Source organism: Choloepus didactylus, chromosome 5 (assembly GCF_015220235.1).
Source record: "Choloepus didactylus isolate mChoDid1 chromosome 5, mChoDid1.pri, whole genome shotgun sequence".
Classification (NCBI taxonomy): Eukaryota; Metazoa; Chordata; class Mammalia; order Pilosa; family Megalonychidae; genus Choloepus; species Choloepus didactylus.
Window position 1 is genome coordinate 130,721,925 of NC_051311.1, and position 26,958 is coordinate 130,748,882.

Below are 26,958 nucleotides of genomic sequence, written 5' to 3' on the forward strand. Positions count from 1 at the left end.
TAGGCCAAAATTGCCATAAGCAAGTAACAATATGAACAGGCTTTTAAAAACAAGGAGATGTGTCCTCCTTCTTCTATCTGAACCAAGGATTTAGACTTTTCTGTAAAGGGTCAGATAGTAAATATTTTAGACCCTGCAGCTCATGCAGTCTCTGCCACAACTCTGCTATTGTTTGGTGAAAGTAGCCATAAACAATTTGTAAATGAATGGGCCTGGCTGTGTTCCAATAAAACTTTATTTACAAAAAAAGGCAGTTGGCTCACCAGCACACCATGATCTAAACTACCCTTTCTCCTATGGACTATGCTCCTTTCTTTGTGTTATACAAGTTTGTTGTTGCTGCTGCTTGTTCTTTTCTTTGATTACGTTGTGTAGTTAAAATGTGTGCAAAAGAAAAGAAAACAGTTTCCATGGATCGTTGGCTATAATTCTTTCTAGAGGAAGTCCATCTCCAAATCCATAGCATTAGTAGATGCAGGTATAGAGAGATAAATATGAGCGTGCTCTTCTGTGCATACAAAGAGGGCTATTGTAACCCCAAAACACTTGGAGAAAGATTTGGGCTGATTTCTTAATGACCAGCAGCATTGATTAAGGAATCACAGGCACAGCAACTGTGGCTGTCAGGAGAGCTTTTCTCTGTGTGAAGATTACTGGCTCCTCTACAGGTTGATCTCCAGCCTTGACTCACCATTATGTGTTTTTGGTGGGGTTTTTTTTTTTTTTTCCTGTTTGAAAACATCTTATTAAACATTTTTGGAGTACTGCTTCCCACCTTCAAATGTTTAGGAATAAAAAAACATTTTAATAAAACCAAATCTATACTAAAGACAGATCCCTTTGTGTGAAGAAATATGAATGAAATGTGCATTAATATTTAGAAGTCAGGTATTTCACTGCCGAAGTATCTTTAAATATCTCAAAAGCATGATAAATTCTGAACACTCTAAGACCATGTAGCTATTTCAATGTTCTTGGAAATGGTGAGCAATCAGCCTGATCTGTGGCTTACGATTTGGTTCCACGCTTGTCTCTTGAGCTTCCTCCACCTCTGAGAGCTTTTCATCATTTTCTCGTGTTTGCTGAAGTTCGGGGATGGTTCTAAGAACATGAAACTGTTTCCGTCTCAATTCCGGCTTATCTTCAATGCTTTCTTTAATACGTAAAAGATGCTCCAGTTCTTCTCCCAGAGCCTCTAGTTCCTTTAATGTCTCATGCCTGTCTGGATGATGCTGGATCACTATTGCCAAAGCATCATATTTTTGGTGATTTTTTCCTATTCGTTTTGCTTGAAGAATTTGCTTTTTGCATTCTGTAATTTTTTCATGTGCTCCAGTGATGCTGACTTCTATTTCTTTGTAAATTTTTTCATAATTTTCCATTTCTCTGAGATTCATATCATATACCAACAAGGTTTTGCCCATTGAAAATTCACATTGTGACAGTTGTGCTCAGCATTCTTTGATACTGGCTGTATCCTTCTTCCTGGATACAGAGTTGTACCATTTGATGAAACTCTTTACTAGCAGATTAATTCTCCGGTCATCTCCAGCACCTTCTCCATCAATCAGGAGACGCTTCCATATGACTTCGTCTTTTGTTTTGAAGATTATCCCCACTTCTGACTTCCTCTTGTTTTTCCTAGTCTCAATGTTCCTTTTGTTGCTTCCTCATCCATTTATTTTACTTTTATGTTTCCTCATTATGCTGTGCTAACTAAATATTTTCGTCAGTCATAGCTCCCATGGCATGCGCCTCACCGTTATGTTTTAACCAATTAGGTCAATTGACCTTGACATAACAATCATCTCCCAGAGACAGTGGTGAGTGTGCTAACTCTCAGGGCAAACTCGATTCCTCAAATTAGAAACATGGGCAAAGATGTTCAGATTTAAAAAAGGGAAACTTCTTAACAATGCATATTTTGAAAATACACAAAATCTTTTCATTGGAAGGTACCTTTCAAATGAATCAGCCCAGTCAGTCTATTAAGACTTCTTAAAGATCAGAATCCCTAATTTAATTCAGAGTCTACTCCACCAAAACCGATGACCAGGTAAGCTTCCTTTGGTAGAACCACAATAGTAAGATTAATAAATTCTGTATCTTTAACTAATGAAGTGAAAATTATTTTTGGTTACATGAGAGGAAACAAAGCTCTTGATTTCAAAATGATTTTTACCTAAGGAAAAAATATATTTTTGATATGTTACTAATCATGTAACATTTTTTAAAAGTACCCAAAATACCTGCTTAAACTACCCTAAAACTATGTGACTTGCACACTTCAAGAATTCTTAGTGCTTTTAGTTTTCCCCCTAACCTCTATAATGAGTCCTTGCATGTCAATGTAGAAAAGGCATTAATTTTAGAAGTTTAAAAAATGCAGACATCAGTTGACCTCAACAATTTCTTTTGATATCAAAATAGATTGTTTGAAGTATTTAATGCCATTCCCATTTTTTTCTTTCAACACTTGACCTTGCTACCAATAAAACAATAATCATTTGAAAACAACTATTGGATCTTGTAAGGATAAATATTGTTTTCAAATCAAAGAGGAATATATTTGTATTCAAAACTTCATTTAATTTAAATAATTTTAATGTGTATATTTTACAAATTGTGGTAAAAGGTTTAATAAGATGAAAATGGAGAAGTGTCACTTTGATAGTCTATTTCAGCCTTTACACTATTATAGTCTACACATTGTGCAAGTCCTTGGATATAAGGGGGAAGACAGCAATGATGTCTGGGAATTTATAGTCACCAAAATGATTAAGTTACAACATTCATTTCTAAACACATGAAATATTTACAGATCACTTGAAAAATCACTCCACTTTCCAAGATGTTACCTGTTGACCTTTGAAAGTGGAAGCAAGTGAGTTTTGCCATCAGTATCCTTCTTTCATTTTGAAATTTAATATAGTGTCATTGGTTCTCCAGTATCCATAGTGCCAGTTTCCCACTGATGTCTTATATCTTGGGTTTCTTTTTCCCCGTTAGAAAAGTAAAGGGATGACATAGGTGAGGTAACTTTGAGCTCAGAGAGCCCATATAATTACATAGTGTTTCCAGCACAATCCACAATGTTCTGACAGCAGATATCAGTACAACAATAAGTAAAAGAAAAACTTGTCGGAGAAGTTTGGCAATGAGGCAACCTTGGGTAAAGTTCAGGAGAGTTTCTGAGGAGAGGTGGCTATGAGTACTCAGAAATCAGAATGTGTATGTGGAGAGTAAGTTGGCTTCTCTTCATCATTTCCAGGAGGTCTTTTTATGAGTCTCATTTTTCTTTAAAAAACGACAGGATATCCAGTACAAAAAATGAAATTCTTCTCTTCTGAAGAAAAATTCATGGAAAGTGTGCTCAACCACAAAGGGATAAAGACATTTAATAGCATTATATAAAGAATTTCTTTTTAAAAACTAACATAATTCTGCAATTAACAAAATCTGACGATCTGCACTAATTGGACTTACAAAAACACAGCCTCTGATTTTCCTGTTGAAAACTGAGGGCCATCCAGTTAGTATTTTCCTTTCATAACTATTACTCTCTGGGGCCCTAAATTTTAGCTATCCGAGCTTTCCAAAGTACTTGTTCCAAAATACCTATTTTTCTCATTTTAAATGATTTGTCTCTGAACAAGCATAAAAGCAATTACTAATTACTTATCTTTCTGTAAATCCATATGTTATTGCCTATCAGGGCAATGGTGTTTTGTTTTGTTTTGTTTTGTTGGCCTGTTTTGTTTTGTTTCTTGATTTTGAATTTGTACCATGACCTGGCCCCATGCATTCATCCTTGAAGTGATTACAGACACTTCCAGCTCTGCTGGGCAATCATGCTGAACAGCTCTAACTAGTTATACGTGAAATTGAGAGAACAAAGAATGTGTCCATGTCTCTGAGATACCCTAACCTCAGAGGCACCTCAGAACACTGATTTAACCAAAAGTTGCTACTGACACCAGTCTCTAGTATTCTTAGCATAATAAAGACTATCACCACTAAGTATCAAGTGCTGCCCTTCATGCTGTAGATACAGATACCACATGTCCCCAACAAGCAAATAAGGCAATTACCATCTCCATTTCACTGGGTTTGGAAATGGAGGCTATAGGATGTTAGGACATGGTCTAAGGTCCTCTCTGCTAGTAAACATTGAAATCAAGATTTAACCTCCTTCCTCTAACTCAAAATGCAATACTCCTTCCATTAGATGGCCTCAGTTGTTACCCAGTCCTCCTGACTCTCTCTTCTTGATGTGTAAAATCTGCACATGCTGCCATGATGAAAGTTAAAATTTTAAAAGTAACGTATTAAAAAACCATGTATACAGTATGTCACTAATTTATTTTAATGAATTAATGCTTAAGATATACAAAAGACTGAGATCAAATAAACCAAAATATTAGCAGTGGTTATTTTTTGGCAGATTACTGGTGATTTTTTACTGTTTCTTATAATTTTCTTTAGTTTACAAATTTTCAATAAAAAATGATACTTTTATGTTAAAATGAAAGAAATATCACTATTTAAATGCAAATAGTATAATGAAATGGGTTTTCCAGAGTGACATAAATTTGTCATGTTGTCATGTTCAGTTGACAATTATAATTGGGTTGAAGGTCAGTGGATTTTTAATGTCTAAGAAGGGCTTTTATATGCAAAATGAACCACTTAAAGCTGTCTAAATATGCACTTCATTATTCTTGTTAATTTATAAACTGAATTTTTCTTAAAACCTCTAAATTCAATTTATAATTCTTGCTAGTTTATTTATGAATTAAATAATTTTTATTAAAAATAAGCACACTTTTACTTATTCTTTGATTAATTTTTAATTTAACTAAAAACTAAGTTTAATATATTAGATGCTCTCTTATCATAATTAAAACCCATTCAAAAACTTACTTCACTAAATTCCCTTAAACATTTTTAACTTATAAATTTAATATTTTTTTTATTTTATCAAACATCACATTCCTTTTAAGGCTGGCTACAAGTCTAAAGCAATTTTGTAAACTCCTAAGCAGCTTTTTAAAATATAACAAAAAGAACTTATGACTTTAGTAAACATTCAAACATTGTTTATAAGCTTGATTAAGTACATTCTCTAAGACATGTCAAATTTAAGTCATATTATTCTGTAAACCCATAACTTCTCTAATAAAAAAAAAATCTAAAAAAGAATTTGTCAGAATATCAACCAGGTATTTTTAATTAAAATACAGTTTAATTATATTCTCTACCAGATCAAAATCTTTTAAACATTTCAAATACTGCTTAGAAGAAACATGAATTATCATGGTGGTTTAACACAGTTCTGCCTAAAGGAATATCAAAGACTAATACTTTAACAACCTTAATTTATTTCATCATCTCTATACTATCTCCAGTACTCCCAGGTTTCTCTGATAAAGATTCTTCAAGGCTAAGATACAGTTACAGATTTGGGTGATTGATCTGAATTTGAGGACTGGAATGTGATCACATCTGTGCTCCTTCTTCCAATCAGTGCTTTTAGCTTTAATGTAGTTTTACACCTCTAAAACACATTCCCTAGGTACATTTCAAAATTCACATTTGTACAAATTCTATTTTCAACTTTTTATTACCTGATTTATATAGATGAAATTCTGCACCAACCCCATGGAATCCAGCTAATTGCCTTCAATTATAACAAATTAAAGTATATAGGCCCTTTCTAGTTATAACACCTTTTTTTATATGTTACTTCATTATCTGTCTCATTGGCCACCATTTTATAGCCATTATATTAACAATATAACAGATTACTTATAGATTATGTTGATAAAAGCAAAATGTTTATAAATTGCTTTAGATCTGTACTTCAGCACAGGAAAACATTGTTTCTGTGGTGATTTTTCAACACTATATTTAGGTCACGGTTTGGGGGTTGGTAGTTCATCTGGCCACCAATCCCTAGCACTAGCAATTGTCCACCCAAATGAGTCAGCAAATAACACATTTTTTTTGCATAAGGCTGAATTATTACTCTTAATAAATGTAAGATTTTGTAACCCCACCGAAGCATACTTAATTAACCTCACTTTTACCATTGTTTTCAGAAAGTCTAAGTTGCATAATTTGGATGCATAATAAATTATGATCACTTGCCAAATTAGCATAACAATATTTCATTAATTATAATCTATTATTATAATTTGGGTTGGTTCTGATTTTTATTATTATAAATAAAATGGCAGTGAACATGTATTTGTTCATGAACATAGCTTCATTGTTCTGTTGGATTATCTCCTTAGAATAAATTCTCAGTACTGATAGTATTCAGTGAAAACAGATGGACTTAGTTTTGGCTATTGATAGGCATTGTCTTTAATGCTTTCCAAAAAGTTTGATCACAGTTGTCAGTAATGTGCTTATTTGTTTTGTTTTAATTTTAATGTGAGCAAATTCATAGATGTTAAATGCTATTAAAATGTTGCTTTGATGACCAGGAATAGATTTTTTTATATCATTTGTTATTTGCATTTCTGCTCATGTGTTTTATCTGTCTGTTTATAGCCTTTGTTCATTCAACACTGGGGTTTGATGTTTGTTTTGCAAATTCAAATTTATCCTTTATAGATTATAATATTAGACTTTGGCACTGATATTTTATTCAATTTTTCCTATTATTTCTTTTATTGTATTTTCATTTTATAGGTATAAGTGTTTCATTTTAAGTTCTATGGCATTGAATTTAGAAATCTTTTAATTTATCATTCTCTTTCTTTTTAAAATAGGATATGATATCTCTTAAAGTATGTGTTTGCTACATGAGGTAAGGATCATGCCAACTTTATCTAGAAAGAGGTCTAGGATCTGACATACAACCTGGCACAATTTGAGTACCCAATGATTTTTTTTTTCCTATTTAAAAATATACAGCACTTACCAAAGTGATTTGCAATTAACATAAATTTTGGAAATGTTTAAAATTATAGTCTACTTTTGGAGGAATGGGGATAAAAACTAAAGGACAAATGGGGTGGGATGGGGGGATGATTTGGGTGTTTTTTTTTCACTTTTATTTTTTATTCTTGTTCTGGTTCTTTCTGATGTAAGGAAAATGTTCAGAGATAGATTGTGGTGATGAACGCATAACTATGTTATCATACTGTGGACAGTGGATTGCATATCATGGATGATTGTATGATGTGTGAATGTATTTCAATAAAACTGAATTTAAAAAAAAAAAAAAAAAAAAAAACTCTGGGGAAAAAAAAAAAAATTATAGTCTACTTTTGAGTTTTACAATGCAGTTATTATGTAGAAGGCTATGAGTAGTCTGGTTATTTTAAAAAACTGTTTAACTTTCTTTAACCCAAAAGCGTACAAATTTATGTGACCATAGAACCTTCAGTGAGTTGCATCTATTATTTACATCACAGAATGAATGTCCACTAGAATAGGCTTCATAAATCATGTATTAATGCCATTGAATATTAATTTATCTAATGTACCCATCAATAATATCATACTAAAATAGATATTCACATAAAAAGTATTGCAGTGGCTTCTACTGGGAAAAAAAGTGTATAATAACATTGGTATGGGCAAGGCTAGAAGGAAAGTTCTATCCTTCTTATGATAAGATATTTTTAACATATTATAAGATATTTTTAACTGTTGGGATATGGTTTCACAGCTATGTTTTTGAAAACCTGGCACTTGTACATGTAAATACTGTGATCAGATCTATCAGATAATGGACATCAGAAGCTAGATATTTGCTTAAAAATGTATTTAATAGTACTATTCCTCTATAGAAATTATAAAAAAAATCATAAATATTTCAATTTTCCTTTAAAAATACACAAAGTATTAAATTTTTTAGCACTTTTGTAGAGTCAACACTTTTGAAGTAGGGCACTCATTTCTTTAATGAATAAAACATTAGGTAAAATACTAAACCATTTATGTTTGAAATGTATAATTTCTCTGTCCATAATATCTTCATTATGGGACTTCAGATATTGAAAGCTGGAGGAACATCACTCTTTCCCAAACAACAAAAAAACTGGTAAATTCTCAAAATCATACATTTTCTTGCACCCATCAGAGAGTTGAAGTCTCAGGTAAATCAATTAGCCTGAATCTGAAGACAGGAAACTCCAAGAAGATGAAGTGTGCAGATAGTGATGTACCAGGGAGAGAGCACAAAGGGAATATGTGGCTGCCATATAAGTGAGAAGGAGAATTCAGCTACAATTTTTAGCAAATTGTGAAAGACTGAATGTTGACTAGCATGAGAGTGTAGAACCCTGGGTAGATGCAGACACAAGGGGAATCCATGCCCCCTCACGGGCTCTTCTTCACAGACTTCCATTTGCTGCTCATGAGAAATATTGGAGCCAGAGCAGGAATACCAGTGAAATCCTCCCACAGGGTGCAAATATAAAGGAGAGGAGTTGTCACCACTGCAAGAAAGGCAGAAAACCCCACCGAGATCCTCCTTCCCTGTGGACCAAAAGCCTTAGTCCACAATGATCAAAAACCCCAGCAGGATAACAACAACAAAAAAAGAATAATAATAATAAAACAAAACAAATACCTAGACACATCATATTGAAGCTGCTGAAAATCTTTAGCAAAGAGAAAACTCAAAAGCAGCTAGAGAAAAAGACACATGACATACGTAGGAACAAAAATGAGAATTACAGCAGCCTTCTCATCACTAAATTTGAAAGTCAAAAGAGTCGAGTGAAATTTTTACAGTACTGAAAGAAAAGAAACTATCAAAACAGAATACTATGCCCAGAAAAAAATATCTTCAAGAACAAGGGGAAATAAAGATTTTTTTTTTCTGCCAAATAGAAACTGAGAGTATTTATTACAAGCAGACCTGCATTACAGGAAATGTTAACGGAAGGTCTTCAGACAGAAACACATGACATAGCTGGTTGGTACTTCAAAAGAGAACCAAGGCTACTATCTTATCAGTCTTCTAATAAAAATTGGATCCATACTTTTAGCTCTGAACTGAACAGGTTGAGGTGTCAACTTTTCTTTGAGCAAAATAGGAATAGATGGCTTTTCCTGTAATAACATGAATTTAAGCAGTCATTAAGTAAGACCCCACAAACAGAGTGTGTGGGCCATTTATTGTTGTGTTTCTGTGTTTCTTCTTCCTCATATAATTTGATGCTTCCAAATTATACTGCTGTCTGTTCTAACAATCTTTCTACCTCTTTTTCTTTCTTGGAAATTTTCTATGGTATACTTGTCACTCCACAAATTTTCCTCTGTGTTTTTACTAGTTTATATTCCAGCTATTCAGTGATCAATAACATAAAGATAATTTTGAAAACACTTTGATTCTGTAATATCAAGGTTTTGCCTCTAAATGTCCCATTTGATAATCCTTTCTAATACACAAAAACCAAACAGTCTCTTTTTGGGAAACCTAAAGCCATGAGAAGCAGCAATTTACTTTAAAATATCTTCTGCTTAAAGCTATATTAAAAGGTTTAAATTTTAGATTTGAAGTCTGATAACATTTTAGAATCGGTAACAATGCAACCAGAAGAATTTGTCATATCAAATTTCTGTTAACTATTTTACATTGTAACAAATAGAAATTTCCAGTATTGTAATGAAGACACTAACTACAGGAGTCCTAGGTTTAGAGAAAAGTATTACAAGTTTAGCCAATCCCCTCATTTGATCTCTTTTTAAAAAGAAAATGGTTGAATACTGAAATATGTTAGAAAAAGTCCAAATATAAACCATTTTCTGTCTCCTTTCTAAAGCTCAAAAAACAACTAGAGTAACAATCAAAAAGTGGATGAGATGGAGTAACAATGGCTTAGATACTATAAAAATCCCTTGAAGAGTTATGGTAGACTTATAGAGAGAATAACTGAGTAGAGAGGAAGGTGTCCACCTCTAATGTGGTGGGGGGGCCTCAGGGTAGGGTATTTGGGTGAGGAGTCAGTGTCTTGGGGAATGGAGTCATTCAAGCAAAGCAGACTTGGGAGAAAGGCAGGAGGCTGCCAGAGGAAACAGTGTGTACAGAAGCATGACAGTATGAAATAGCAAGATATAATTATATAAGTGTCAAGAAGTGTGTTGTGTTAGTGTTGAGGAAGAGATGGAGATGTGGGCCAAGACCAGAACGTGAAGACATGTGGCACTAAGGACTTCAGATTTTATCCCGAACGATGTGGAGCTTTTCGAGAACTTTAAGTAGGGCTGAGACCTAAGAAAATTTGCATTTTTTAAAAGGTTACAGTAGAGTCAAAATAGAATATAAAATTGTTGAAAAACAAGAGAAGGAGACCAATGTGAACATGAATATAGTAAAACAGGCAGGAAATTACAGAAACCTGAAGAAAAGCAGCTGGATGGAGAGGAGGGGTCAGGTGCAATATATTTTGAAGATAAACTTTATGAGGTTCGCATGTGAGTTATGAAGGAAAGAGGACATTTCTAAATGATTCTCAATTTTCTGAATAATTGCCAAAAACAAACTGGGTGAGAATGTTTAGGACATATACAGGTTTTTGATATATTGAGATTAATGGACATATCAACATCCAAAAAGAGATGTTCAGAAACCTACAATGTCTTTAGTCAAAGGAAAAGATTGAAATAGATCATTTGGGAATTGTAGCCCATGTGTGGAAGTGAAAACCATGAATGAGATTTTTATCTACAACAGAGGTTTTAAAAATGTGATCCTGAAATTTCTGGTTGACCCACAAAATTTGCACATAGTCTGTATGGAAGAAAAAATTGAAGAAAACTTTGTTCACATATATCTCATAAAATGGAGGTGTAAGATGAGTCATTGTTTTAAAAATTTTTAGATTAATCATTATCTTGACAGAAATTCCATCACGTTTAAAAATTTTTGCTTTATTAAAGGTTTTGCATCTTTACAAAAACTGTACTGGTGAGTTTGTCTTGGAAAATATTTTCCTGTTTTTTTAATCATTATTTTGCATTTTAATTAATACTACTGTGTGGTGCTTTCTCCTCAAGTCACAAAAATAGCTCAACAACAGCTCACTGAAGCTTAAAAGTAAGATAACAACAATAACAAACACTAAAATGCAGAGTCACTTAATGAAGAAAGATGAATTATATAGCCCTTCAGTGAAATCCAAACATGACTCTTTCTAGGCAGGGGAAAGTGCATCTATGAGTGGGGTGGCTTTACATAAGGAACTGGAAAAGAAAAGTGCAGATGGGAAATGCTATTATGAATATCTGAATATTGAATTTCATTGGACTGGTGGTACATTCACCCCATCCCCTGTAATAAGGCTTTGTCAAATAATGACATGAAGTTTTCCACGTTATTTGCTCCATTTTCAAAAAAAGTTTCCCTCAAGTACACCAATTTAGTTTTTCCAGAACAAACAAAAAATATTTCCCGATATAAAGCCAATTAATTGTGTCGCTTGAAGCCAAACTACAGAAGCATTTGTCAGCATTGTGCGTTTCACAACAAAAACAAGCACAAATCATATTGTTGCTAACAAGCTGATAAAACAAGCCACAAAAATAAATATGTTTTGCTCAGCAACAAACCATAACAAACTTTGGCAAAAATCTTTTACCAAATGACACTAGAGGATATTGCCTAATATAAATAGCATACAATGTTGAAGAACAATCACTATCATTTGGTGAACTGGCCAGCAGGGATATTAAAAATATTGAACCAACTCAAGGTACAGACACCAATCAGCCATAAGCAAATGGTATAGAACTGCTGATGTATGTAAACCCGCACACTAGCAGATATTTTGTTTTTCATGTGTAGCGTATGAATCAGTTCCTGGCACTAGTCTGATACATACTCAAAGAAATGCTTGATGGATATTTTTTTCTGTTCATCATTAAAAGTCTCGGTGTTCTGTTTAGGAGAATTTTTGATCCAAGTTTAGGCTAGACATCCTTCTCCTCGATAGCCCTAAGTAATCAATAGCTGTGTGAAAGGTTTAGAGCTTTGAAACAGATATTGTGAGAAGGATTTCTGTTTCTACTCAAGATTACATTATGTTACTAATCAGGTATTACCCACACTGGTTTCTCAGCTGTCTGTTGTGAGATCTCTTTATTTGAATTGTTCGGGTTCATGGCAGTAGAGTTCTTCTCTCTGAAGAGGAAAAGGCAGAAAGGGGTTTGCCTGAGACAAGCTTCATGGACTCCATTAGGTCTTCTTCCTTGGAGTTTAGTGACCTGCTCCCTCTTTTATACCTGAGGTAATGGACAGAGACAACAACAAATTACCACTTTTTCTTTCCCATTTGGAGCACTGAGAGTTGGGTCCTTTTATTCTTTAACAGAAATATGGCAAAGCAGTTAGCATGCAAACCCCAGGCTGCCTTCTCCATAAAGAACCTGAGGACAGTAAAAATGCTTAATCCTAGATCCTAATTCAGGGTTAACGTAAATAGTTAAAATTGTGAATGAAATAAAATTTTAGCTTCTTTTTAGCCTGCTGTGCAAATACATGGACATCAAGTTCAATGTTCTCCTTTTTTCACAGTTAAGTGCAGTGGCTTCTGAAAGGATATGAGAGATGAGATTAAAAAACAAAACAAAACACTTTCCTCATGACATGACAAAGCCAGTAAAGCTGTGTGACTTTATGGATGTTGTTAAGTGGTATATCTCTGTAATACATCCAATATTTTGACTTCAGGCCTAAATATCATAATTTTAATGCTAAAGGCAAGATTTCACAGTTTCTCAGGAAGATGAAACACTGGTTCTATTATTTCAGAAAGAGTTTGGTTCCTTTCAAGCACTTGAAGAACTTCTTTTTTTCCCATGTAGGGGGATAAATAACAAATTTGGGGGCATATTTTAAAACCAGAGTCAATATTAGAACTGAAACATAAAGATAAATGTTTTAGAGTCAAAAGCATCCCTATAAGTACATTAGGAATTTATTTGCAATTATCTCCAAAATTGGAATATTCAGCCTTTCCAGCACCTGGAAAATGCTGACAGTATTTACAGTGAGAAAAGCTGCAAAATTTCTTGATCCATGTTTGATCTAAATATCCAGAACTTTCTGAGAGAGCCAACAACACTTAATGCCATTGTCAACAACCTATAATTATGAATTAGATTCGTGTAATGTAGAAGAAATAAATAGTAAGAATAGAAACTTCCCAGATGTGGTACCTAACCTACAACTCAGAGATAGCTATGAAAGACTGAAAACCATACTATTCTTCTCATGCTTATGAAACAACTTTACTAAATAATTTAAAATAATGGTAATTACAAAAGTTCACAATTTTATTTTTATTTTTTCATAACCATGATTAATTTTTCAAAAGTCCTTGAATTGGGATCCACTGGACTCCTGAATGCTGTGGTCCTCAGATGACAAAAATTTGCAAACAAAACTAATCTGGAAAGTCAGAAGAGAGGTAAGGCTAGGATCCTAGAAAAAGGCCAGCATTTAAGGAGTGGCTCGAGGGAGGGCAACATGGAAAGGACAATGAGAGAAGTCCAAAGAGGTAGAAGGAAGCAAGAAATCGCATTTTCATAGAGGCCAAAGGAAGAACGTTGCAGGGAGTGTCCATTGGCATATAGAGATCGATAACAATGACAGCTGATATTAATGTTTCCACTATTCCAGTAATCTTGCTAGGAACTCTTATATAATTTACCTCATTAATTTTCACAACAATGTTGGTTAAAATAACTCATTTATAGATAAGAAAACTAAGGATCAGACTAATGGTGAAATTTTCCAAGGACTCACAGCTAAAAAGTGGAAGAGCTAAAATTCAATCCAAGTCCAGCTCCAAAATTTAAGTAAGTTAGGAACTAAAACTTGTCTGCTGGATTTGTCAATTTGGAGATCACAGGTAACATTGGCAAGAATAGATTTGGGGAGTGGTGGCTGAGGATTTGGAAGAGATGAAAGCCAGATTTTAGAGTGTTGAAAGGTGAATGGATCATAGGAAGAATTGATGAATCTTTCAAAAAGCAAAGCTATCAATGAAGGAGAGGGTGGCTAATTAGAAAAGTAGCATGGGCGCATGCTTTCACTTCTTAACCAACATTCTCCAGGAGCAAAAATAGGGTCACAATAATAGTCATTGATCAGCTTTTCACTCTCTTTGCTTCAATCCACTTTGAAGGATCTCTGGCCCCATCAAACTGAGATTGGTGGAGATCTCGTGGATGTTCTATTCTATGAACCAGCCCAGGTGCAAGTGTCTTTGCCAAGAGCACCTTTGTCAGATGTCCTCTCAGCCAGGTACAATCACTATTGCTTTTCAAGGCACGCTCCCTTGTCCTGGCTACAAATGCTTAGGGCTCTAATGTCTGTACCCAGTGTACACCTCAGGTATATAGTCTCCTGCTAGGCTGTGACATCTATTCCCCAGGTAGACCTGATATAGGTTGTGAGCACAAGTTAATCTCAAGCTGAGACTTAAAAGTGTGCTGAGATAATTGCTAATGTAGAAAGTTAGTCCATGTCACTTGTTTCCAAACAATGGTCCCTAGACTGATGCTAATGGTTGCATCAGAATTGTCTTTGGAAAATTTGATTCAGTAGGTCTGGAGTGAAGCCTGAGTGTATATATTAGGAGGAAAAACTCTCCCTAAGAGAGGAAGTGGGAATCTGTCTGCTCAAGGAAACTGCCATCATGAGGCTCTGGCCTCAGAATCAACATGTATGGCAAGTGTAGGAATAGAAGTGAGGCTGAAAACAAGAGAGTTGATAAAATTTTATTTACGGTACAATAGTAACAGCTGGCACTCTGACTTTCTCAACCCAGAGCCCAGGGAGCCAGCATTTATTGGTAGGCAAAGAAGACAAGTGAAGCATTCCTAAACACTGAATAAGCAATTGGGAAAGTGAAGGCTTCTAGGTTGGACATTGATTCCCCCAGGGGAAGGATATGAGGGAGTGTATGTTTGGTAGATTTCAAGCTTTTGTAAATAAAACCAATTTTAAAATGAAGGATATGGGGTCCCATGTGCCAAGTACAGGAAAAGTGGAATGACCCATGCCTGAAGAAGTCATCATGAAATTTCAGGCCCCAAAAAAATAATCAGGAGATTGAAGCAAGAGACTGGAGGACTCAGAGAGAGATCTTCAGGAAAAAAATAGAACTAAATAGAAAAGATTGTGTGATTGAGGTATATTAAAAGAAAAAAGAAAGAAGGAAAGAAAGGTATAACAAAAGAAAGGAAGGAAGGAAGGAGAAATAAATTAATAACACAACATAATAATGGTATGCAGATCAGGGCGGGGCAAGATGGCAGACTGGTGAGCTGTAAGTTTTAGTTACTCCTCCAGGAAAGTAGGTAAAAAGCCAGGAACTGCGTGGACTGGACACCACAGAGCAATCTGTCTTTGGGCATACTTCATACAACACTCATGAAAACGTGGAACTGCTGAGATCAGCGAAATCTGTAAGTTTTTGCGGCCAGGGGACCCGCGCCCCTCCCTGCCAGGCTCAGTCCCGGGGGAGGAGGGGCTGTCAGCTCCGGGAAGGAGAAGGGAGAACTGCAGTGGCTGCTCTTATCGGAAACTCATTCTACTGATTCAAACTCCAACCACAGATAGACTGAGACCAGACACCAGAGACTCTGAGAGCAGCCAGCCCAGCAGAGAGGAGACAGGCATAGAAAAAAAACAACACGAAAAACTCCAAAATAAAAGCAGAGGATTTTTGGAGTTCTGGTGAACACAGAAAGGGGAAGGGCGGAGCTCAGGCCTTGAGGCGCATATGCAAATCCCGAAGCAAAGCTGATCTCTCTGCCCTGTGGACCTTTCCTTAATGGCCCTGGTTGCTTTGTCTATTAGCATTTCAATAAACCATTAGATCTCTGAGGAGGGCCGGTTTTTTTTTTTTTTTTTTTTTTAAATCCTTTTTTCTTTTTCTAAAACAATTACTCTAAGAAGCCCAATAGAGAAAGCTTCAAAGAATTGCAATTTGGGCACGTCAAGTCAAGAGCAGAACTAAGAGAGCTCTGAGACAAAAGGCAATAATCCAGTGGCAGAGAAAATTCACTAAACAACACAACTTCCCAAGAAAAGGGGGGTGTCTGCTCACAGCCACCATCCTGGTGGACAGGAAACACTCCTGCCCATCGCCAGCCCCATAGCCCAGAGCTGCCCCAGACAACCCAGTGTGACGGAAGTGCTTCAAATAACAGGCACACACCACAAAACTGGGCGTGGACATTAGCCTTCCCTGCAACTTCAGCTGAATGTCCCAGAGCTGGGAAGGGGGAGCAGTGTGAATTAACAAAGCCCCATTCAGCCATCATTTGAGCAGACTGGGAGCCTCCCTACACAGCCCAGCAGCCCAGAACTGCCCTGGGGGGACGGCACTCACCTGTGACATAGCACAGTCATCCCTCAACAGAGGACCCGGGGTGCACAGCCTGGAAGAGGGGCCCACTTGCAAGTCTCAGGAGCCATACGCCAATACCAAAGACTTGTGGGTCAGTGGCAGAGACAAACTGTGGCAGGACTGAACTGAAGGATTAGACTATTGCAGCAGCTTTAAAACTCTAGGATCATCAGGGAGATTTGATTGTTAGGGCCACCCCCCCTCCCCGACTGCCCAGAAACACGCCCCACATACAGGGCAGGCAACACCAACTACACACGCAAGCTTGGTACACCAATTGGGCCCCACAAGACTCACTCCCCCACTCACCAAAAAGGCTAAGTAGGGGAGAACTGGCTTGTGGAGAACAGGTGGCTCGTGGACGCCACCTGCTGGTTAGTTAGAGAAACTGTACTCCACGAAGCTGTAGATCTGATAAATTAGAGATAAGGACTTCAATAGGTCTACAAACCCTAAAAGAACCCTATCAAGTTCAGCAAATGCCACGAGGCCAAAAACAACAGAAAATTATAAAGCATATGAAAAAACCAGACGATATGGATAACCCAAGCCCAAGCACCCAAATCAAAAGACCAGAAGAGACACAGCACCTAGAGCAGCTACTCAAAGAACTAAAGATGAACAATGAGACCATAGTACGGGATATGAAGGAAATCAAGAAGACCCTAGAAGAGCATAAAGAAGACATTGCAAGACTAAATAAAAAAATGGATGATCTTATGAAAATTAAAGAAACTGTTGACCAAATTAAAAAGATTCTGGACACTCATAGTACAAGACTAGAGGAAGTTTAACAACGAATCAGTGACCTAGAAGATGACAGAATGGAAAATGAAAGCATAAAAGAAAGAATGGGGAAAAAAATTGAAAAACTCGAAATGGACCTCAGGGATATGATAGATAATATGAAACGTCCGAATATAAGACTCATTGGTGTCCCAGAAGGGGAAGAAAAGGGTAAAGGTCTAGGAAGAGTATTCAAAGAAATTGTTGGGGAAAACTTCCCAAATCTTCTAAACAACATAAATACACAAATCATAAATGCTCAGTGAACTCCAAATAGAATAAATCCAAAAAAACCCACTCTGAGACATATACTGATCACACTGTCAAACATAGAAGAGAAGGAGCAAGTTCTGAAAGCAGCAAGAGAAAAGCAATTCACCACATACAAAGGAAACAGCATAAGACTAAGTAGTGACTACTCAGCAGCCACCATGGAGGCAAGAAGGCAGTGGCACGATATATTTAAAATTCTGAGTGAGAGGAATTTCCAGCCAAGAATACTTTATCCAGCAAAGCTCTCCTTCAAATTTGAGGGAGAGCTTAAATTTTTCACAGACAAAGAAATGCTGAGAGAATTTGCTAACAAGAGACCTGCCCTACTGGAGATACTAAAGGGAGCCCTACAGACAGAGAAACAAAGACAGGACAGAGAGACTTGGAGAAAGGTTCAGTACTAAAGAGATTCGGTATGGGTACAATAAAGGATATTAATAGAGAGAGGGAAAAATATAGCAAACATAAACCAAAGGATAAGATGGCCGATTCAAGAAATGCCTTCATGGTTTTAACGTTGAATGTAAATGGATTAAACTCCCCAATTAAAAGATATAGATTCGCAGAATGGATCAAAAAAAATGAACCATCAATATGTTGCATACAAGAGACTCATCTTAGACACAGGGACACAAAGAAACTGAAAGTGAAAGGATGGAAAAAAATATTTCATGCAAGCTACAGCCAAAAGAAAGCAGTTGTAGCAATATTAATCTCAGATAAAATAGACTTCAAATGCAGGGATGTTTTGAGAGACAAAGAAGGCCACTACATACTAATAAAAGGGGCAATTCAGCAAGAAGAAATAACAATCGTAAATGTCTATGCACCCAATCAAGGTGCCACAAAATACATGAGAGAAACACTGGCAAAACTAAAAGAAGCAATTAATGTTTCCACAATAATTGTGGGAGACTTCAACACATCACTCTCTCCTATAGATAGATCAACCAGACAGAAGACCAATAAGGAAATTGAAAACCTAAACAATCTGATAAATGAATTAGATTTAACAGACATCTACAGGACATTACATCCCAAATCACCAGGATACACATACTTTTCTAGTGCTCACGGAACTTTCTCCAGAATAGATCATATGCTGGGACATAAAACAAGCCTCAATAAATTTAAAAAGATTGAAATTATTCAAAGCACATTCTCTGACCACAATGGAATACAATTAGAAGTCAATAACCATCAGAGACTTAGAAAATTCACAAATACCTGGAGGTTAAACAACACACTCCTAAACAATCAGTGGGTTAAAGAAGAAATAGAAAGAGAAATTGCTAAATATATAGAGACGAATGAAAATGAGAACACAACATACCAAAACCTATGGGATGCAGCAAAAGCAGTGCTAAGGGGGAAATTTATAGCACTAAACGCATATATTAAAAAGGAAGAAAGAGCCAAAATCAAAGAACTAATGGATCAACTGAAGAAGCTAGAAAATGAACAGCAAACCAATCCTAAACCAAGTACAAGAAAAGAAATAACAAGGATTAAAACAGAAATAAATGACATAGAGAACAAAAAAACAATAGAGAGGATAAATATCACCAAAAGTTGGTTCTTTGAGAAGATCAACAAGATTGACAAGCCCCTAGCTAGACTGACAAAATCAAAAAGAGAGAAGACCCATATAAACAAAATAATGAATGAAAAAGGTGACATAACTGCAGATCATGAAGAAATTAAAAAAATTATAAGAGGATATTATGAACAACTGTATGGCAACAAACTGGATAATGTAGAAGAAATGGACAATTTCCTGGAAACATATGAACAACCTAGACTGACCAGAGAAGAAATAGAAGACCTCAACCAACCCATCACAAGCAAAGAGATCCAATCAGTCATCAAAAATCTTCCCACAAATAAATGCCCAGGGCCAGATGGCTTCACAGGGGAATTCTACCAAACTTTCCAGAAAGAACTGACACCAATCTTACTCAAACTCTTTCAAAACATTGAAAAAAATGGAACACTACCTAACTCATTTTATGAAGCTAACATCAATCTAATACCAAAACCAGGCAAAGATGCTACAAAAAAGGAAAACTACCGGCCAATCTCCCTAATGAATATAGATGCAAAAATCCTCAACAAAATACTTGCAAATCGAATCCAAAGACACATTAAAAAAATCATACACCATGACCAAGTGGGGTTCATTCCAGGCATGCAGGGATGGTTCAACATAAGAAAAACAATCAATGTATTACAACACATTAACAAGTCAAAAGGGAAAAATCAATTGATCATCTCAATAGATGCTGAAAAAGCATTTGACAAATCCAACATCCCTTTTTGATAAAAACACTTCAAAAGGTAGGAATTGAAGGAAACTTCCTCAACATGATAAACAGCACATATGAAAAACCCACAGCCAGCATAGTACTCAATGGTGAGAGACTGAAAGCCTTCCCTCTAAGATCAGGAACAAGACAAGGATGCCCGCTGTCACCACTGTTATTCAACATTGTGCTGGAAGTGCTAGCCAGGGCAATCCGGCAAGACAAAGAAATAAAAGGCATCCAAATTGGAAAAGAAGAAGTAAAACTGTCATTGTTTGCAGATGATATGATCTTATATCTAGAAAACCCTGAGAAATCAACGATACACCTACTAGAGCTAATAAACAAATTTAGCAAAGTAGCGGGATACAAGATTAATGCACATAAGTCAGTAATGTTTCTATATGCTAGAAATGAACAAACTGAAGAGACACTCAAGAAAAAGATACCATTTTCAATAGCAACTAAAAAAATCAAGTACCTAGGAATAAACTTAACCAAAGATGTAAAAGACCTATACAAAGAAAACTACATAACTCTACTAAAAGAAATAGAAGGGGACCTTAAAAGATGGAAAAAAATTCCATGTTCATGGATAGGAAGGCTAAATGTCATTAAGATGTCAATTCTACCCAAACTCATCTACAGATTCAATGCAATCCCAATCAAAATTCCAACAACCTACTTTGCAGACTTGGAAAAGCTAGTTATCAAATTTATTTGGAAAGGGAAGATGCCTCGAATTGCTAAAGACACTCTAAAAAAGAAAAACGAAGTGGGAGGACTTACACTCCCTGACTTTGAAGCTTATTATAAAGCCACAGTTGCCAAAACAGCATGGTACTGGCACAAAGATAGACATATAGATCAATGGAATCGAATTGAGAATTCGGAGATAGACCCTCAGATCTATGGCCGACTGATCTTTGATAAGGCCCCCAAAGTCACTGAACTGAGTCATAATGGTCTTTTCAACAAATGGGGCTGGGAGAGTTGGATATCCATATCCAAAAGAATGAAAGAGGACCCCTACCTCACCCCCTACACAAAAATTAACTCAAAATGGACCAAAGATCTCAATATAAAAGAAAGTACCATAAAACTCCTAGAAGATAATGTAGGAAAACATCTTTAAGACCTTGTATTAGGAGGCCACTTCCTAGACTTTACACCCAAAGCACAAGCAACAAAAGAGAAAATAGATAAATGGGAACTCCTCAAGCTTAGAAGTTTCTGCACCTCAAAGGAATTTCTCAAAAAGGTAAAGAGGCAGCCAACTCAATGGGAAAAAATTTTTGGAAACCATGTATCTGACAAAAGACTGATATCTTGCATATACAAAGAAATCCTACAACTCAATGACAATAGTACAGACGGCCCAATTATAAAATGGGCAAAAGATATGAAAAGACAGTTCTCTGAAGAGGAAATACAAATGGCCAAGAAACACATGAAAAAATGTTCAGCTTCACTAGCTATTAGAGAGATGCAAATTAAGACCACAATGAGATACCATCTAACACCGGTTAGAATGGCTGCCATTAAACAAACAGGAAACTACAAATGCTGGAGGGGATGTGGAGAAATTGGAACTCTTATTCATTGTTGGTGGGACTGTATAATGGTTCAGCCACTCTGGAAGTCAGTCTGGCAGTTCCTTAGAAAACTAGATATAGAGCTACCATTCGATCCAGCGATTGCACTTCTCGGTATATACCCGGAAGATCGGAAAGCAGTGACACGAACAGATATCTGCACGCCAATGTTCATAGCAGCATTATTCACCATTGCCAAGAGATGGAAACAACCCAAATGTCCTTCAACAGATGAGTGGATAAATAAAATGTGGTATATACACACGATGGAATACTACGCGGCAGTAAGAAGGAACGATCTGGTGAAACATATGACAACATGGATGAACCTTGAAGACATAATGCTGAGCGAAATAAGCCAGGCACAAAAAGAGAAATATTATATGCTACCACTAATGTGAACTTTGAAAAATGTAAAACAAATGGTTTATAATGTAGAATGTAGGGGAACTAGCAGTAGAGAGCAATTAAGGAAGGGGGAACAATAATCCAAGAAGAACAGATAAGCTATTTAACGTTCTGGGGATGCCCAGAAATGACTATGGTCTGTTAATTTCTGATGGATGTAGTAGGAACAAGTTCACTGAAATGTTGCTATATTATGTAACTTTCTTGGGGTAAAGTAGGAACATGTTGGAAGTTAAGCAGTTATCTTAGGTTAGTTGTCTTTTTCTTACTCCCTTGTTATGGTCTCTTTGAAATGTTCTTTTATTGTATCTTTGTTTTCTTTTTAACTTTTTTTTTCATACAGTTGATTTGAAAAAAGAAGGGAAAGTTAAAAAAAAAAAAAAGAAAAAAGACAAACAAGGAAAAAAAAAAAAAAGATGTAGTGCCCCCCTTGAGGAGCCTGTGGAGAATGCAGGGGTATTCGCCTACCCCACCTCCATGGTTGCTAACATGACCACAGACATAGGGGACTGGTGGTTTGATGGGTTGAGCCCTCTACCATAAGTTTTACCCTTGGGAAGACGGTTGCTGCAAAGGAGAGGCTAGGCCTCCCTGTATTTGTGCCTAAGAGTCTCCTCCTGAATGCCTCTTTGTTGCTCAGATGTGGCCCTCTCTCTCTGGCTAAGCCAACTTGAAAGGTGAAATCACTGCCCTCCCCCCTACGTGGGATCAGACACCCAGGGAAGTGAATCTCCCTGGCAACGTGGAATATGACTCCCGGGGAGGAATGTAGACCCGGCATTGTGGGATGGAGAACATCTTCTTGACCAAAAGGGGGATGTGAAAGGAAATGAAATAAGCTTCAGTGGCAGAGAGATTCCAAAACGAGCTGAGATATCACTCTGGTGGGCACTCTTACGCACACTTTAGACAACCTTTTTTAGGTTCTAAAGAATTGGGGTAGCTGGTGGTGGATACCTGAAACTATTAAACTACAACCCAGAACCCATGAATCTCGAAGACAGTTGTATAAAAATGTAGCTTATGAGGGGTGACAGTGGGATTGGGAATGCCATAAGGACCAAACTCCACTTTGTCTAGTTTATGGATGGATGTGTAGAAAAGTAGGGGAAGGAAACAAACAGACAAAGGTACCCAGTGTTCTTTTTTACTTCAATTGCTCTTTTTCACTCTAATTATTATTCTTGTTATTTTTGTGTGTGTGCTAATGAAGGTGTCAGGGATTGATTTAGGTGATGAATGTACAACTATGTAATGGTACTGTAAACAATCGAAAGTACAATTTGTTTTGTATGACTGCATGGTATGTAAATATATCTCAATAAAATGATGATAAAAAAAAAAATAATGGTATGCAAGACAAGAAAACAACAAGACGATTGTGAAATCCTAGGAGGAATTTTTCTTTTGAGAAGTCAAGTTGATGAAATATAATAATGAAGAATCTGTTTGCTCCTGATGATCTAGATAATAGAAACATACTTCAAGTGATTCACACATAATGGTATTCATTCATAAGGAAGGAAATAAAAACCTAGCACATAATTCAGCCAGTCACAGAGTCATAATAATATGCACACTTTATCATGTTTCAGCTTTTAGGATCAACCCAAGATTAGACTGACTAAGAAAAAATGGAAAGAATTAAAATAGCTAAAATCAGAAATGAAAATAGTGACATCACTTCACTAGTGACTTTACAGAAATAAAAAGGATTAAAAGAGAATACTATGAACAACTGTATGCCAAATTTAAATAATCTAGATGCAATGGAAAAAATCGTAGAAACAATTACCCAAACTGACTCAAGAAGAAATAGAAGATCCCAACAGACCGAAAACAAGTTAAGAGATTCAATCAACAATCAGAAACCTTCCCCCACAGAAAAGTCAAGAACCAGTTGACTTCACAGGTGAATTCTATCAAACACTTAAAGAAGAATTGACACCAGTTCTTCTCAAATCCTTCCAAAGAACTTGGAAAGAAAACACTTCCTAATTCTTTCTATGAGGCCAATGTTACCCTAATATCAAGGTCTGTTAAGGACATCACAAGAAAAGAAAATTACAGACTAATATCCCTTATGAATATAGATACAAATATTCTTAGCAAAATACTATCAAGCCAAATCCAGTACTATATTGAAAAGATTATACACAAGACCAAGTGGGATTTAGCCCAGGAATTTATAGGTAGTTCAGCATTCAAAAATCAATGTAATACACCACATAGATCATACAAAGGGGAAAAATGCCAAGATTGTCTCCATAGATGCCGAAAAAGCATTTGATAAATCTAGCCCTTCTTCTTTACAAAAACACTCAGTAAACTGAGAATAGAAGGGAATTTTCTCAACATGCTAAAGAACATTTATGAAAAACCCATACCTAACAGCATACTTAAAATAACGTCATACTTCCAAAGACAACGATGCCCACTTTTACCGTTGCTATTCAATATTGTACAAGACAGAGCAATTAGGCAAGAAAAAGACATAAAAATTGTCCAAATTCTGAAGGAAGAAGTAAAACTATCTCTATTTGTAGATGGCATGATATTATATATAGAAAATCCAAAGAAATCCACAAGAAAATGATCAGAGCTAATAAACAAATTCAGCAAATTGGCAGGGTACAAAAGCAACACACAAAAGTCAATTGTGTTCCTTTATACTAGCAATAAATAATCTGAAGAGGAAATTTACAATAGCATCTAAAAGAATAAAATGTGTAGGAATAAACTTTTTTCTAAGTGTTTTAGTTTCTCACCTGCTAAAACAAATGCTATACAATGAGTTGATCTAAATAATGGGAATTTATTGGCTCACAGTTTTGAGGATTGAAGTCCAAAGTTAAGGTGTTAGCAAGGCAATGCTTTCTTCCCAAACACCGTGGCCTTCTGGGCTGGCTGCCATTAATCTTTGGACCTTGATTTTTCTGTCACATGACAGTGCACATGGTGGTATCTCCTTTCTCTTCCAGATTCCATTGATTTCCAGCTTCTTGATGCTCTTCATAGCTTCTCTGTCTGATGTTGACTTTGCTTATAAAAGACTCCAGTAACCTGGATTAAAGCCCAACTTGATTTGGTGGGGACACACCTTAACTGAAGTAACATCTTAAATATATCTTATTGACGATGGGATCACATCCACCAGAATGAGGATGAATGCTAAAAACATGTCCAAACTGGAGTACACAGTTGAATCCACCACACTAAGAATAAATTTAACCAAGGTTGTGAAAGACTGATGCACCAAAAAGTACAAAACACTACTGAAAGAAAGTAAAGGATTCCTAAATAAGTGGAAAAGACATCCCATGTTCATGGTTTGCAAGACTTTATATTGTTAAGATGTCAATCTACAAATTCTATGTACAAGCAATCTACAGATTCAATGCAATACCTATCCAAATTCCAGCAGCCTTTTTTGTAGAAATGAAAAACCTTATCCTCGAATTCGTATGGAATTGCAAGGGGTGCCAAATAGCCAAATAGCCAAAACAGTTTTGAAAAAAGAACAAATTTGGAAACTCACACTTCCCAGTTTCAAAATTTACTACATAGCAATAACAATCAGAACCAGTGTGGTACTGACAAAAGGATGGACAGATAGGCCAATGGAATGAACTGAAAGTCCAGAAATAGACCCACACATCTATGGAGAATTTTGACAAAGATGCTAAATACACACATCGGGGAAAGAAGAGTCTCTTCAACAAACAGTGCTGGGGAAATTGGATATCCATATGAAAAGGAATGAATTTGGAATCCTTCCACACACTACACTCAAAACGGGTCAAGGATCTTAATATAAGAGATAAACGATAAAACTCTTAGAAGATAACAGAAGCACAAATCTTCATGACTTGGGTTTTGACATTGGATTCTTAGATACGACAGCAAAAGCATAAGCAAAAAAGAAATAATAGATAATTTTAGCTTCATCAAAAGTTGAAACTTTTATGCATCAAAGGACATTATCAAGAAAATGAAGAAACCTACAGAATGGGAGAAAATGGTTGCACACCATATATCAGATATCCAGAATACATAAATTTACCTTTAAAATGGGAAAGTAAAAAGAAAAACAACTCGATTAAAAATGGTTAAGGACTTGAACAGACATTTTCCCAAAGAGGATATAAAAATGGCTAATAAGCATATGAAAAGATGCTCAACATCTTTCCCTAATTTACATTAAGGAAATGCAAATCAAACCCACAGGATACCACTTCACACACAAGGTTGGTTATTATTTTTTTTTAATGGAAAATTACAAATGTTGGAGAGGATATGGAAAAATTGGAATTCTAGTACATTGTTAGTGAGCATATAAAATAATGCAGCCACAGAGAAAAGCAATATGGCAGTTCCTCAAAAAAGGTAAATACAGAATTACATGTGATCTGGCAATCCCTCTTCTAGGAATATACCCAAAGAAAGTGAAAACAGGGACTCAAATAATACTTATACACCAAGATTCATAGCAGCATTATTCACAAAAGACCGAAGTTGGAAATAACCCTTGTGTCCATCAACAAATGAATGTATAAACAAAATGTGGCACATACACAATGGAATAATATTTGGCAATATGAAGAGATGAAGTTCTGAGATATGCTGCAACATGGAAGATCCTTGAAAACATCATGCTGGGTCAAATAAACAAGGCACATGAGGACAAATATTGTATGATGTCACTTATAAGAGAGATCTAGAAAAAGTAGATTTGAGGTTTTTGCTTGGTACATGTAGACTATAAATAAATTTAATAAAATATATTAAAAGTTTTTAATTTAAAAAAAAAACGCTGAATCCTTCTGACTTTCAGTCCAGGTAGATAATTCCCATTCCCATGGTTTCAACCATGCTCCACTCACCACCAACTGTTACATCTGCATCTCTCCTGAGAGCCACATTTCCAATTACATTTGGAAGAATTCCACCTGAATGTTCTAGTAGCATATCAAAGTCATTATACCTCAAAGGGAGCACTTTATTGATCCCATTTCAAATCTTTTCCTTCCAGCTCCTCCCTGTATCACATTTAATGATTTTGACATTTTTCTCATTTCTCTTTTCTCCCTTTCATTTACTTCCTTTAACTTACCACTTGCCAAGTCCCATTGTTGATGCAGTTTCAACAATGTCTCCCATTTCTGTGTTCTTTTTTTCATGCCCATTGCTACTTTCCCACTTTCCCAT

The 26,958-nt window shown here is 35.9% G+C and overlaps 1 pseudogene; it reads right to left on the reverse strand.

Annotated features, from left to right (window-relative positions):
• Nucleotides 1-965: 965 nt before the first annotated feature.
• On the reverse strand, nt 966-26,958 carry LOC119535442 (annotated as a pseudogene).